Here is a 15,174-nt window from a genome sequence, read left to right as displayed (position 1 = left end):
ACAGCCATTGCACGCCATTTACTCATGTGCATACCTGGAAAACTTTGCCGTTATAATCTTTCCCGTAATCTGCCGTTTGGTGGACTCCAGAAGCTTCCACAGAAAGTATGGCGTAGCTAGCCACCTAAGGACACCCCCTGGGACCCCAAAAGTTTCCACAGAAAGCATGGCGTAGCTGGCCACCTAAGGACACCCCCTGGGACCCCAAAAGTTTCCACAGAAAGTTTGGCATGCTAGCCACCTAAGGACACCCCCTGGGCCCCAAAAAGTTTCCACAGAAAGTTTGGCGGATCTAGCCACCTAAGGACACCCCCTGAGCCCCCAAAAGTTGCCACAGAAAGTTTGACGGGGCTAGCCACCTAAGGACACCCCCTGGGACCCCAAAAGTTTCCACAGAAAGGTTGGCGTAGCTAGCCACCTAAGGACACCCCCTGGGACCCCAAAAGTTTCCACAGAAAGTTTGGCGTAGCTAAGGACACCCCCTGGGACCCAAAAAGTTTCCACAGAAAGGTTGGCGTAGCTAGCCACCTAAGGACACCCCTTGGGACCCCAAACGTTTCCACAGAAAGTTTGGCAGGGCTAGCCACCTAAGGACACCCCCTGGGACCCCAAAAGCTTTCACAGAAAGTTTGGCGTAGCTCGCCACCTAAGGACAACGCCTGGGACCCCAAAAGTTTCCACAGAAAGTTTGGCGTAGCTAGCCACCTAAGGACACCCCCTGGGACCCCAAAAGTTTCCACAGAAGGTTTGGTGTAGCTAGCCACCTAAGGACACCCCCTGGGACCCCAAACGTTTCCACAGAAAGTTTGGCGGGGCTAGCCACCTAAGGACACCCCCTGGGACACAAAAGTTGCCAGAGAAGGTTTGGAGTAGCTAGCCACCTAAGGACACCCCCTGGGACCCCAAAAGCTTTCACAGAAAGTTTGGCGTAGCTAGCCACCTAAGGACAACCCCCGGGACCCCAAAAGTTTCCACAGAAAGTTTGGCGGGGCTAGCCACCGAAGGACACCCCTTGGGACCCCAAAAGTTTCCACAGAAAGTTTGGCGGGGCCAGCCACCTAAGGACACCCCTTGGGATCCCAAAAGCTTTCACAGAAAGTTTGGCGTAGCTAGCCAACTAAGGACACCCCCTGGGACCCCAAAAGTTTCCACAGAAAGTTTGGCGGGGCTAGCCACCTAAGGCCACCCCCTGGGACACAAAAGTTGCCAGAGAAAGTTTGGAGTAGCTAGCCACCTAAGGACACTCCCTGGGTCCCCAAAAGCTTCCACAGAAAGTTTGGCGTAGCTAGAAACCTAAGGACACCCCCTGGGACACAAAAGTTGCCAGAGAAAGTTTGGAGTAGCTAGCCACCTAAGGACACCCCTTGGGACCCCAAAAGTTTCCACAGAAAGTTTGGCGGGGCTAGCCACCGAAGGACACCCCTTGGGACCCCAAAAGTTTCCACAGAAAGTTTGGCGGGGCTAGCCACCTAAGGACACCCCTTGGGACCCCAAAAGCTTTCACAGAAAGTTTGGCGTAGCTAGCCAACTAAGGACACCCCCTGGGACCCCAAAAGTTTCCATAAAAGGTTGGCGTAGCTAGCCATCTAAGGACAACCCCCAGGACCCCAAAACTTTCCACAGAAAGTTTGGCGTAGCTAGCCACCTAACGACACCCCCTGGGTCCCCAAAAGTTTCCACAGAAAGTTTGGCGTAGCTAGCCACCTAAGGACACCCCCTGGGTCCCCAAAAGCTTCCACAGAAAGTTTGGCGTAGCTAGCCACCTAAGGACACCCCTGGGACCCCAAAAGTTTCCACAGTTCATTGCAAACTCCATTGGCTTGGGTCACATGACCCATCGTGAGCAGAGCGAGGCTGCACCGGCCGACCTTTATTTGAGGATATTTTATGTTTTCGGACATTTTGTTAGTTTTGCGATTCTTCTTGGGATATTGGCTTCAACATACATCAGAAACTACATTTTCAGCTTTCTAGGCCACCTAGAAATCATGAAACACTGATATCAGTGAGCGAGTGGTAGGAAAGAACCCTCCCCCCCTCCCCCCCACCCCACCTCTCTCCCACACACCCAGGGGAACCAATTTTTTCACCCCGCGTTTCGCTTGACGTGTGCAGGGTAAGAAAACAAGCATAATTAACATTCTAAGAGGTTAGTTAACACATGTTCACCTGAAGGGAGTAATGAGACATATGGACCAAACTGTACAAAATAAAAGGAAATAAAGAGCTCGAATGAGGGGAAAAAGGGAAATGTGCTTTCCCGGCCTTCACTATGTGTCATCAGAGGTTTGCACTCACTATCTCTAGCAAACACGAGAACCCGCTACACAATCGTGTGGTCTAGTAACAACCACAAGCAAACAACATCGTAGATGCCAGGGATCTCTGGGGAACTCCTGGGGGATTGATCCACAAGCTCTGCACCAGGGCCTGTTTGAGCAGTAACTGACTAAGGCAAAGCAACAACAACAACAACAACAACAACAAATAAGCCCACACAACCCAACAGCAACGGTGGACCTTGTAAATCTATTTATAGTGTTTTCCTTCTTTAATGTCTCATAATCGGAAAGGCGGATTGAGAGAAACGTCAAATGGGAGAAAATGACAAACAGATGGGGGTTTCATAATCAACTCTCTTCTGGTCTTGCTCTCCATAGGACACAGCCCCATTGCTCCACCAGCGGTTAGGTGCTCCACCATCGGTTCGGTACGGTTCGGTTCGGTTCGTTTCGGTGCTCCACCATCGGTCCGGTTCGGTTCTCCACCATTGGTTCGGTGCTCCACCATCAGTTCGGTTCGGTTCGGTTCTCCACCATCGGTTCAGTGCTCCACATCAGTTTGGTACGGTTGGGTTCGGTTCGGTTCTCCACCATCGGTTCGGTGCTCAACATCGGTTCGGTACGGTGCTCCACCATCAGTTCGGTTCGGTTCTCCACCATCGGTTTGGTGCTCCACATCGGTTCAGTCCGGTCCAGTCCGGTGCACCATCGGTTCGGTCCGGTGCTACACCATCGGTTCGGTCCGGATCGGTGCTCCACCATCGGTTCGGTCCGGATCGGTGCTCCACCATCGGTTCGGTCCGGATCGGTGCTCCACCATCGGTTCGGTCCGGATCGGTGCTCCACCATCGGTTCGGTCCGGATCGGTGCTCCACCATCGGTTCGGTCCGGATCGGTGCTCCACCATCGGTTCGGTCCGGATCGGTGCTCCACCATCGGTTCGGTCCGGATCGGTGCTCCACCATCGGTTCGGTCCGGATCGGTGCTCCACCATCGGTTCGGTCCGGATCGGTGCTCCACCATCGGTTCGGTCCGGATCGGTGCTCCACCATCGGTTCGGTCCGGATCGGCGCTCCACCATCGGGTCTGGATCGGTGCTCCACCATCGGTTCGGTCCGGATCGGTGCTCCACCATCGGTTCGGCCCGGATCGGTGCTCCACCATCGGTTCGGCCCGGATCGGTGCTCCACCATCGGTTCGGCCCGGATCGGTGCTCCACCATCGGTTCGGCCCGGATCGGTGCTCCACCATCGGTTCGGCCCGGATCGGTGCTCCACCATCGGTTCGGTCCGGATCGGTGCTCCACCATCGGTTCGGTCCGGATCGGTGCTCCACCATCGGTTCGGTCCGGATCGGTGCTCCACCATCGGCTCGGTCCGGATCGGTGCTCCACCATTGGTTCGGTCCGGATCGGTGCTCCACCATCGGTTCAGTCAAGGATCGGTGCTCCACCATCGGTTCAGTCAAGGATCGGTGCTCCATCGGTTCGGTCCGGATCGGTGCTCCACCATCGGCTCGGTCCGGATCGGTGCTCCACCATCGGTTCGGTCCGGATCGGTGCTCCACCATCGGTTCAGTGAAGGATCGGTGCTCCACCATCGGTTCAGTCAAGGATCGGTGCTCCATCGGTTCGGTCCGGATCGGTGCTCCACCATCGGTTCGGTCCGGATCAGTGCTCCACCATCGGATCAGTCTGGATCGATGCTCCACCATCGGTTCGGTCCGGATCGGTGCTCCACCATCGGTTCGGTCCGGATCGGTGCTCCACCATCGGATCGGTGCTCCACCATCGGTTCAGTCTGGATCGGTGCTCCACCATCGGTTCGGTGCAGTTTGGTGCTCCACCATCAGTTCGGTGCAGTTTGGTGCTCCACCATCAGTTTGGTCCGTTCGGTGCTCCACCATCGGTTTGGTCCGTTCGGTGCTCCACCATCGCTTCGGTCCGTTCGGTGCTCCATCATCGCTTCTCCATCATTGGTTCGGTTTGGTGCTCCACCATCGGTTCGGTTCGGTGCACCATCATCGGTTTGGTTCGGTGCTCCATCATCAGTTCGGTCCGGATCGGTGCTCCACCATCGGTTCGGTCCGGATCGGTGCTCCACCATCAGTTCGGTCCCGTTCGGTGCTCCACCATCAGTTCGGTTCGGTGCTCCATCATCGGTCCGGTGCTCCACCAACTCATCACCCCCACACCCCAACCCGACTCATTATCCTTTCTTCCCGTATTAACCTTCCACAAACCCACGACTCGTTCATCTCAAGTCATTCGATAAACAGCCAGGTGAGCATCATGTTGAGGTGAGCATCTTGTTGAGAAGGCGAGCATCTTGTTGAGAAGGCGAGCATCCTGTCGAGAAGGTGAGCATCCTGTCGAGAAGGCGAGCATCTTGTCGAGAAGGCGAGCATCTTGTCGAGAAGGCGAGCATCTTGTCGAGAAGGCGAGCATCTTGTTGAGAAGGCGAGCATCTTGTTGAGAAGGCGAGCATCTTGTTGACAAGGTGAGCATCTTGTTGAGAAGGTGAGCATCTTGATGAGAAGGCAAGCATCTTGATGAGAAGGCGAGCATCTTGTTGAGAAGGTGAGCATCCTGTCCAGAAGGTGAGCATCTTGTCGAGAAGGTGAGCATCCTGTCGAGAAGGTGAGCATCTTAATGAGAAGGCGAGCATCTTAATGAGAAGGCGAGCATCTTGTTGAGAAGGTGAGCATCTTGTTGAGAAGGTGAGCATCTTGAAGAGAAGGCGAGCATCTTGATGAGAAGGTGAGCATCTTGTTGAGGTGAGCATCCTGTCCAGAAGGTGAGCATCTTGTCGAGAAGGTGAGCATCTTGTTGAGAAGGTGAGCATCTTGTTGAGAAGGTGAGCATCTTGTTGAGAAGGTGAGCATCTTGATGAGAAGGCGAGCATCTAGTTGAGAAGGCGAGCATCTTGTTGAGAAGGTGAGCATCTTGTCGAGAAGGTGAGCATTTTGTTGAGAAGGTGAGCATCTTGTTGAGAAGGTGAGCATCTTGTTGAGAAGGTGAGCATCTTGATGAGAAGGCGAGCATCTAGTTGAGAAGGCGAGCATCTTGTTGAGAAGGTGAGCATCTTGTCGAGAAGGTGAGCATTTTGTTGAGAAGGTGAGCATCTTGTTGACAAGGTGAGCATTTTGTTGAGAAGGTGAGCATCTTGTTGACAAGGTGAGCATTTTGTTGAGAAGGTGAGCATCTTGTTGAGAAGGTGAGCATCTTGTTGAGAAGGTGAGCATCTTGTTGAGAAGGTGAGCATCTTGATGAGAAGGCGAGCATCTTGATGAGAAGGTGAGCATCTTGTTGAGAAGGTGAGCATCCTGTCCAAAAGGTGAGCATCTTGTCGAGAAGGTGAGCATCCTGTTGAGAAGGTGAGCATCATGTTGAGAAGGTGAGCATCATGTTGAGAAGGTGAGCATCATGTTGAGAAGGTGAGCATCTTCTTGAGAAGGTGAGCATCTTGTTGAGAAGGTGAGCATCTTCTTGAGAAGGTGAGCATCTTGTTGAGAAGGTGAGCATCTTAATGAGAAGGCGAGCATCTTGTTGAGAAGGCGAGCATCTCGTTGAGAAGGCGAGCATCTTGTTGAGGTGAGCATCTTGTTGAGAAGGCGAGCATCTTGTTGAAAAGGCGAGCATCTTGTTGAGAAGGCGAGCATCTTGTTGAGAAGGCGAGCATCTTGTTGAGAAGGCGAGCATCTTGATGAGAAGGCGAGCATCTTGTTGAGAAGGCGAGCATCTAGTTGAGAAGGCGAGCATCTAGTTGAGAAGGCGAGCATCTTGTTGAGAAGGCGAGCATCTTGTTGAGAAGGCGAGCATCTTGTTGAGAAGGTGAGCATCTTGATGAGAAGGCGAGCATCTTGTTGAGAAGGTGAGCATCTTGTTGAGAAGGTGAGCATCCTGTCCAGAAGGTGAGCATCCTGTCCAGAAGGTGAGCATCTTGTCGAGGCGAGCATCCTGTTGAGAAGGTGAGCATCATGTTGAGAAGGCGAGCATCTTGTTGAGGTGAGCATCTTGATGATAAGGTGAGCATCTTGATGAGAAGGTGAGCATCTTGATGAGAAGGCGAGCATCTTGATGAGAAGGTGAGCATCTTGTTGAGAAGGTGAGCATCTTGATGATAAGGTGAGCATCTTCATGAGAAGGTGAGCATCTTGATGAGAAGGTGAGCATCTTGATGAGAAGGCGAGCATCTTGATGAGAAGGTGAGCATCTTGTTGAGAAGGTGAGCATCCTGTCCAGAAGGTGAGCATCTTGTCGAGGTGAGCATCCTGTTGAGAAGGTGAGCATCCTGTTGAGAAGGTGAGCATCATGTTGAGAAGGCGAGCATCTTAATGAGAAGGCGAGCATCTTGTTCAGAAGGCGAGCATCTTGTTCAGAAGGCGAGCATCTTGTTGACAAGGTGAGCATTTTGTTGAGAAGGTGAGCATCTTGTTGAGGTGAGCATCTTGATGAGAAGGCGAGCATCTTGATGAGGTGAGCATCTTGTTGAGAAGGTGAGCATCCTGTCCAGAAGGTGAGCATCTTGTCGAGAAGGTGAGCATCATGTTGAGAAGGCGAGCATCTTGATGAGAAGGCGAGCATCTTGTTGAGAAGGTGAGCATCTTGATGAGAAGGCGAGCATCTAGTTGAGAAGGTGAGCATCTTGTTGAGAAGGCGAGCATCTTGATGAGAAGGCGAGCATCTTGTTGAGAAGGTGAGCATCTTGATGATAAGGTGAGCATCTTGATGAGAAGGTGAGCATCTTGATGAGAAGGTGAGCATCTTGATGATAAGGTGTGCATCTTGATGAGAAGGTGAGCATATTGATGAGAAGGTGAGCATCCTGATGATAAGGTGAGCATCTTGATGATAAGGTGTGCATCTTGATGAGAAGGTGAGCATCCTGATGATAAGGTGAGCATCTTGATGAGAAGGTGAGCATATTGATGAGAAGGTGAGCATCTTGATGAGAAGGCGAGCATCTAGTTGAGAAGGTGAGCATCGTGTTGAGAAGGTGAGCATCTTGTTGAGAAGGTGAGCATCTTGTTGAGAAGGCGAGCATCTTGTTGAGGTGAGCATCTTGATGAAAAGGTGAGCATCTTGATGAAAAGGTGAGCATCGTGTTGAGAAGGTGAGCATCTTGATGAGAAGGTGAGCATCTTGTTAAGAAGGTGAGCATCTTGATGAGAAGGTGAGCATCTTGATGAGAAGGTGAGCATCTTGATGAGAAGGTGAGCATCTTGTTAAGAAGGTGAACATCTTGATGAGGTGAGCATCTTGATGAGAAGGTGAGCATCTTGATGAGAAGGTGAGCATCACACGGAACGTTTGCTAAACCAGGATTTATTCAAATTAGGATTAAATAATCCAAGGCCTTTGGAGGATCAAGGGTTCGGGATTCCTTATGAACAGGTGTGACACAGATCCAGAGCAGGTGCGGACCTGCCTCGCCATTATATCAGTGGGAATGTTTTGGCCTCGTCGCCATGGAATCCATGGAATCATTGAGAAACAGGGCCCAGGAGACTCGAGTTGTTAAGACGACCTGAAGAGTTCGAAAAGGGGAGAGTGCGAATAAGGAACAAAAAACATTTATACCTGGTACACCTTCACAAATGCCCCCATTGTACAACCTCACACTGCAGGAAATAAACAAGGAATGGAGTTCCAAATAAAAACACCTTCATCTTGCCGCCGATAAGTTGTTTACACCATCAGGGTGAGGAAGCGGATGAGGGAATTACCCTATTTTAGGCTAGGCCAGGGCCGCAGGTCAAGATGAGGAAGCGGATGAGGGAATTACCCTATTTTAGGCTAGGCCAGGGCCTCAGGTCAAGATGAGGAAGCGGATGAGGGAATTACCCTATTTTAGGCTAGGCCAGGGCCGCAGGTCAAGATGAGGAAGCGGATGAGGGAATTACCCTATTTTAGGCTAGGCCAGGGCCTCAGGTCAAGATGAGGAAGCGGATGAGGGAATTACCCTATTTTAGGCTAGGCCAGGGCCTCAGGTCAAGATGAGGAAGCGGATGAGGGAATTACCCTATTTTAGGCTAGGCCAGGGCCGCAGGTCAAGATGAGGAAGCGGATGAGGGAATTACCCTATTTTAGGCTAGGCCAGGGCCGCAGGTCAAGATGAGGAAGCGGATGAGGGAATTACCCTATTTTAGGCTAGGCCAGGGCCTCAGGTCAAGATGAGGAAGCGGATGAGGGAATTACCCTATTTTAGGCTAGGCCAGGGCCGCAGGTCAAGATGAGGAAGCGGATGAGGGAATTACCCTATTTTAGGCTAGGCCAGGGCAGCAGGTCAAGATGAGGAAGCGGATGAGGGAATTACCCTATTTTAGGCTAGGCCAGGGCCGCAGGTCAAGATGAGGAAGCGGATGAGGGAATTACCCTATTTTAGGCTAGGCCAGGGCCGCAGGTCAAGATGAGGAAGCGGATGAGGGAATTACCCTATTTTAGGCTAGGCCAGGGCCGCAGGTCAAGATGAGGAAGCGGATGAGGGAATTACCCTATTTTAGGCTAGGCCAGGGCAGCAGGTCAAGATGAGGAAGCGGATGAGGGAATTACCCTATTTTAGGCTAGGCCAGGGCCTCAGGTCAAGATGAGGAAGCGGATGAGGGAATTACCCTATTTTAGGCTAGGCCAGGGCCTCAGGTCAAGATGAGGAAGCGGATGAGGGAATTACCCTATTTTAGGCTAGGCCAGGGCCGCAGGTCAAGATGAGGAAGCGGATGAGGGAATTACCCTATTTTAGGCTAGGCCAGGGCCGCAGGTCAAGATGAGGAAGCGGATGAGGGAATTACCCTATTTTAGGCTAGGCCAGGGCCTCAGGTCAAGATGAGGAAGCGGATGAGGGAATTACCCTATTTTAGGCTAGGCCAGGGCCGCAGGTCAAGCACAGATAGTTAATTTAAATCCATCTTTTTAACAACACAAGCTAGGTCTTGGTCTCAAATTGGACTTGTCCACATTAATCCACCTTGTTAACAACACAAGCTAGGCCTTGGTCTCAAATTGGACTTGTCCGCTTTAATTCACCTTGTTAACAACACAAGCTAGGCCTTGGTCTCAAATTGGACTTGTCCACATTAATCCACCTTGTTAACAACACAAGCTAGGCCTCGGTCTCAAATTGGACTTGTCCGCTTTAATTCACCTTGTTAACAACACAAGCTAGGCCTCGGTCTCAAATTGGACTTGTCCGCTTTAATCCACCTTGTTAACAACACAAGCTAGGCCTTGGTCTCAAATTGGACTTGTCCACATTAATCCACCTTGTTAACAACACAAGCTAGGCCTTGGTCTCAAATTGGACTTGTCCACATTAATCCACCTTGTTAACAACACAAGCTAGGCCTTGGTCTCAAATTGGACTTGTCCACATTAATCCACCTTGTTAACAACACAAGCTAGGCCTCGGTCTCAAATTGGACTTGTCCGCTTTAATTCACCTTGTTAACAACACAAGCTAGGCCTCGGTCTCAAATTGGACTTGTCCACTTTAATCCACCTTGTTAACAACACAAGCTAGGCCTTGGTCTCAAATTGGACTTGTCCGCTTTAATTCACCTTGTTAACAACACAAGCTAGGCCTTGGTCTCAAATTGGACTTGTCCACATTAATCCACCTTGTTAACAACACAAGCTAGGCCTCGGTCTCAAATTGGACTTGTCCGCTTTAATTCACCTTGTTAACAACACAAGCTAGGCCTTGGTCTCAAATTGGACTTGTCCACTTTAATCCACCTTGTTAACAACACAAGCTAGGCCTTGGTCTCAAATTGGACTTGTCCACTTTAATCCACCTTGTTAACAACACAAGCTAGGCCTTGGTCTCAAATTGGACCTGTCCGCTTTAATTCACCTTGTTAACAACACAAGCTAGGCCTTGGTCTCAAATTGGACTTGTCCACTTTAATCCACCTTGTTAACAACACAAGCTAGGCCTTGGTCTCAAATTGGACTTGTCCACTTTAATCCACCTTGTTAACAACACAAGCTAGGCCTTGGTCTCAAATTGGACTTGTCCGCTTTAATTCACCTTGTTAACAACACAAGCTAGGCCTTGGTCTCAAATTGGACTTGTCCGCTTTAATTCACCTTGTTAACAACACAAGCTAGGCCTTGGTCTCAAATTGGACTTGTCCACTTTAATTCACCTTGTTAACAACACAAGCTAGGCCTCGGTCTCAAATTGGACTTGTCCACTTTAATTCACCTTGTTAACAACACAAGCTAGGCCTTGGTCTCAAATTGGACTTGTCCGCTTTAATTCACCTTGTTAACAACACAAGCTAGGCCTTGGTCTCAAATTGGACTTGTCCGCATTAATTCACCTTGTTAACAACACAAGCTAGGCCTTGGTCTCAAATTGGACTTGTCCCTTTAATCCACCTTGTTAACCAGAAGCGTGACATGACAGTCACATGGTCCTATCTCTGAGTATCTCTTGGCTCTGAGTCATACGGAATGTAATCCAGGATACAACAGGAAGAGTACACACAGAGGCACAACTGAGCAACAACTACATCGGTACTGACCAATTTGGGTACAACCAAAAGGGCACCACCTCAACCACAACCACAACCCCAACCCCAAATCAGATGTAGCAAGTTGTTACAACAGGACAATGTTGAGCAGTTGGTTTGTAGAGCTCATCCATTGGAAGATTCCAGAAGGTCATGGTTAATGACGGGTCGATGGGGATGCTGCTGGGTCCGAAAAACAGCAAAAAAACAACAAAAAAACAACTTCGAACATAAACCAATGAGAGATTTCTAACAACCATGAACCTCGAAACAAGGAAAAGGAGAAGCAAAACAACATCGATCACGTGATAAGCCTCGGAGTGGTGTCTGTGGAGGCCACATTGAGGCCACCACCTAACCCACCGCTACCAGTTACTGGCATAGCCCCACCACCTAACCCATCGCTACCAGTTACTGCCATAGCCCCACCACCTAACCCACCGCTACCAGTTACTGGCACAGCCCCACCACCTAACCCACCGCTACCAGTTACTGGCATAGCCCCACCACCTAACCCACCGCTACCTCTTACTGGCATAGCCCCACCACCTAACCCACCGCTACCTCTTACTGGCATAGCCCCACCACCTAACCCACCGCTACCTCTTACTGGCATAGCCCCACCACCTAACCCACCGCTACCTCTTACTGGCATAGCCCCACCACCTAACCCACCGCTACCTCTTACTGCCATAGCCCCACCACCTAACCCACCGCTACCAGTTACTGGCATAGCCCCACCACCTAACCCACCGCTACCTCTTACTGGCATAGCCCCACCACCTAACCCACCGCTACCTCTTACTGGCATAGCCCCACCACCTAACCCACCACTACCAGTTACTGCCATAGCCCCACCACCTCGCCCGCTGCTACCACTTGCTACCATAACCACACCACCTCGCCCGCTGCTACCACTTGCTACCATAGTCCCACCACCTTGCCCACTGCTACAACTTACCACCATAGTCCCACCACCTTGCCCACTGCTACAACTTACCACCATAGTCCCACCACCTTGCCCACTGCTACAACTTACCACCATAGTCCCACCACCTTGCCCACTGCTACAACTTACCACCATAGTCCCACCACCTTGCCCACTGCTACCACTTGCTACCATAACCACACCACCTCGCCCGGTGCTACAACGTACCACCATAGCACATCTGTGAGTACAGCCTTGCCATCACTGTTTTCCTGCGTAACAAAGGTCAAATAACCTCAAAGATTGCCAGAGACGTCAGAACATTGTTTTGTTATCTCATAATGATTATTGCGATGATTGTTGCCAAGAAACATTAATAAACGACACTTTACTGAGGTCAAGAGATGCAACGTCATTCTTTCTTACCCAAACCTGCCCATCGTAGAACCTAAAGGGCACACCTCTCCACCGGCTCCATCAAGGTGATCGATGTAACTTGGGAAGTTCGGTCTCCAACGATAACTCCATGAGGAGATGAGCAGATGGAAAAAACAGCATCATTACCAATGACGTCTCGAATTTCTCCTCCATGAGCCGTGCCGAGACCTCTATCGCCCCAACAACACCCATGAGGGATCAAAGAATGTAGGCCATGCCGCCGCGATACGTCACCATCCATGGAATTCTAGCAGGTGCATCGCGTGGCGAGATGGGCACCCATCCGTACACCGCCAGGTGCTGAGTTACTAACGCCTCTATGAGCAAGTTGTATGTTGCTACTGGATGTATCTGGGTCAATGGCGGCCCCATCGGGTTACAATAAATGGAAAATGAAGGACTTGTCTTGCACCTCAGGGTAAGACGAGTATCGATCTGTGTCCGCGGACGAGAAAGAGAAAGAGAAAGAGAAAGAGAGAGAGAGAGAGACAGAGAGAGAGACAGAGAGAGAGACAGAGAGAGAGACAGAGAGAGAGACAGAGAGAGAGACAGAGAGAGAGACAGAGAGAGAGACAGAGAGAGAGACAGAGAGAGACACAGAGAGAGAGACACAGAGAGAGAGACAGAGAGAGAGACAGAGAGAGAGAGAGAGAGAGAGAGACAGAGAGACAGAGAGACAGAGAGACAGAGAGACAGAGAGACAGAGAGAGAGAGAGAGAGAGAGAGAGAGAGAAAGTCGAAGAAAGAGATCAGATGCTTCCGACAAGTTGTGATCTGCAAAATGATTTGGAAAGGGCAGGTAACCTTTCACCTTTTGAATCCAAAATCTGATTATTTCGTCACATTCCATACTTAAGCCAAGTTTGGCTGAAATTCCAAGTTTTCAACAAAGTTTGGTGGATACAAGTCATAAAGATAACAAGAAACACATTAGGAAGGTGCGGACAGACAAACAAACACCATACATCCGGCTGCGGAGGTAAAAAATTAAAACAACAAGCAGCTGATACTCTAGGTCACCTCGAGGTCCCCCACCTTTTTGGTCGCATGAGGAATATGTTTGGGTGACGTGTGCAACACGAAAGCTAAATTTTGAACGTTTTTTTGAAACATCGTGTACACACGCCAAGCTACCAAGATGGTTGCCAACAAAATTCAGCCAAACACCGTTGTGACCTCATCAGGTGGAGACAATAAAACAACAACAAGGCATTTTAAGGCCATTTTCCCTGCTAGAGCGGGGGTTAGCCTTGCGGTGTCCATGGCAATCTTCTCCATCTTGCCCTATTTTCTGCATCTCTCCTTGTTAACCACCTTGCCCGCATTTCTTCTTCCACCATCTTTAGCCAAGTCTTTCTCGGTCTTCCCCGTCCTCTACTTCCTTCTACATTCACTCGCATCACTCTTCTCAACCAGTCACTTTCATCCTTCCTCAACACATGACCAAACCATCTCAACCTGTTCCTCTTCGCAGCATCAATCACAGGCTCTATTCCCATCATCTTTCGCAATTCATCATTTGTCTTCCTCTCTCTCAACGATACTCCGCACATCCGTCGAACCATTCGCATTTCCACCCTTTCCAGCCTTCGTTGCTGCTCCATGTTCATTAGCCATGTCTCGCTCAATGTCATGTCATGACATGTCAAGGACAGGTGGAGACAATGTCATGAGGAATAGATATCTGCGATACAAAAGCTGAATGTTCAATGTTTTTTTGGCACAAATGATATTTGGTATGTTGCAACACAAGTTTGTTCCCGGCATTAACAAAAAAAACAAAAAAAAAAAAACATCGGTGTCTATCTTAGTGGGTTTACCGGGGGTCAAAGTGGATCCAGTTTGACGCTCCAAAATAGGATTTTGCTTTTTCCCCTGAAACTACACACACAATTCCGATGAAACTTGACCACAACCTTCATCACACGTGATGTACCAAAGTTTGTTCACAGCATTAAAAAAATAAATTGGGATTTAAGGGGATGTGGTGGGGGGTTCTGACCCCCCCTAAAATAGGTATTTGCTCTCTTCTCCGAAACTACACACACGATATTGATTAAATGTGATCACAACTTTCATCACCTGTGACGTAACAATGTTTGTTCACGGCATTAGAAAAATTGTGGTGTGATGAGGTATACAGGGTGGCGGGGGGGGGGGGGGGGGGGGTGGGGGTGGGATGTTGCCCCCCCCCCCAAAACAGGTCTTTTTACCTTCGCAAAAGCGGAAGGTTATGTTTTGATCGCTGTGTATTTATTTGTATGTCTGTGTGTGTGTGTGTGTATGTTATTCGCATAACTCAAAAAGTATTCAACCGAATTGCATGAAATTTGGTGGGATGATTGGTTATTATACGGGACACATTTGATTAGATTTTGGGAGCAATCGGGTCAAAGGTCAAGGTCAAGGTCACGAAAAGGTCAAAATCGTATTTTTACCATAGCTGCGGCGAAGGTATGCGCTCTACCGAGTGCCCGTTCTAGTTTTGGTTTGTTTCTCTAAAGGTTCATGATTATGTCCATATGATTCTCCATGCTGCCCTGTCTTCGAGAAACCTTTGGAATTGGTTTAAAATACCGTGATACTGTTTAAAATACCTTTAGTCACTGTGGTATCCTGCTTTATTCTACCAGGTGAGTGCCCGGGGGTATCGCCCCTATTTTTGAAACATCACGTACATGGGCCGATGATCGGCCGGAGCCCATTTTTATGTCCCCCGTCTGACATTTTTGGAGGGGCGGGGAACAAAAACCAATATGGACAGGGAAAAGGGGAAAGGGGAAAAGGGGTCACTGGGCAGGGAAGAGGAGAGGAGAATTAAATAAAACAATATAAATTATTTAAAAGGGGATAAACAGAGAGGGGAAACAATTGAAAGGTTGGAAGAGACAGGAAGTCAAAGTGAACGAAAAGTGCAAGCTGATCCCAAGTCCGAACTCCGCAGATAAAGATTTGCTTTTCGCGTTTACGACTGAAATGAAGACAAATAATAACAGAAACCGACACGTGAAT

General features: G+C 49.7%; 1 protein-coding gene across 2 annotated transcripts in view; it reads right to left on the bottom strand.

The window, feature by feature from the left end:
- Window positions 1-15,174, bottom strand: part of LOC137418737 (inosine-5'-monophosphate dehydrogenase 1) — a 104,379-nt gene that overhangs the window by 61,409 nt on the left and 27,796 nt on the right. The window lies entirely within an intron of this gene.

Source organism: Myxine glutinosa, chromosome 1 (assembly GCF_964187855.1).
Source record: "Myxine glutinosa chromosome 1, kmMyxGlut1.1, whole genome shotgun sequence".
Taxonomy (NCBI): Eukaryota; Metazoa; Chordata; class Myxini; order Myxiniformes; family Myxinidae; genus Myxine; species Myxine glutinosa.
This window is presented reverse-complemented; position numbering and strand designations above follow the sequence as displayed.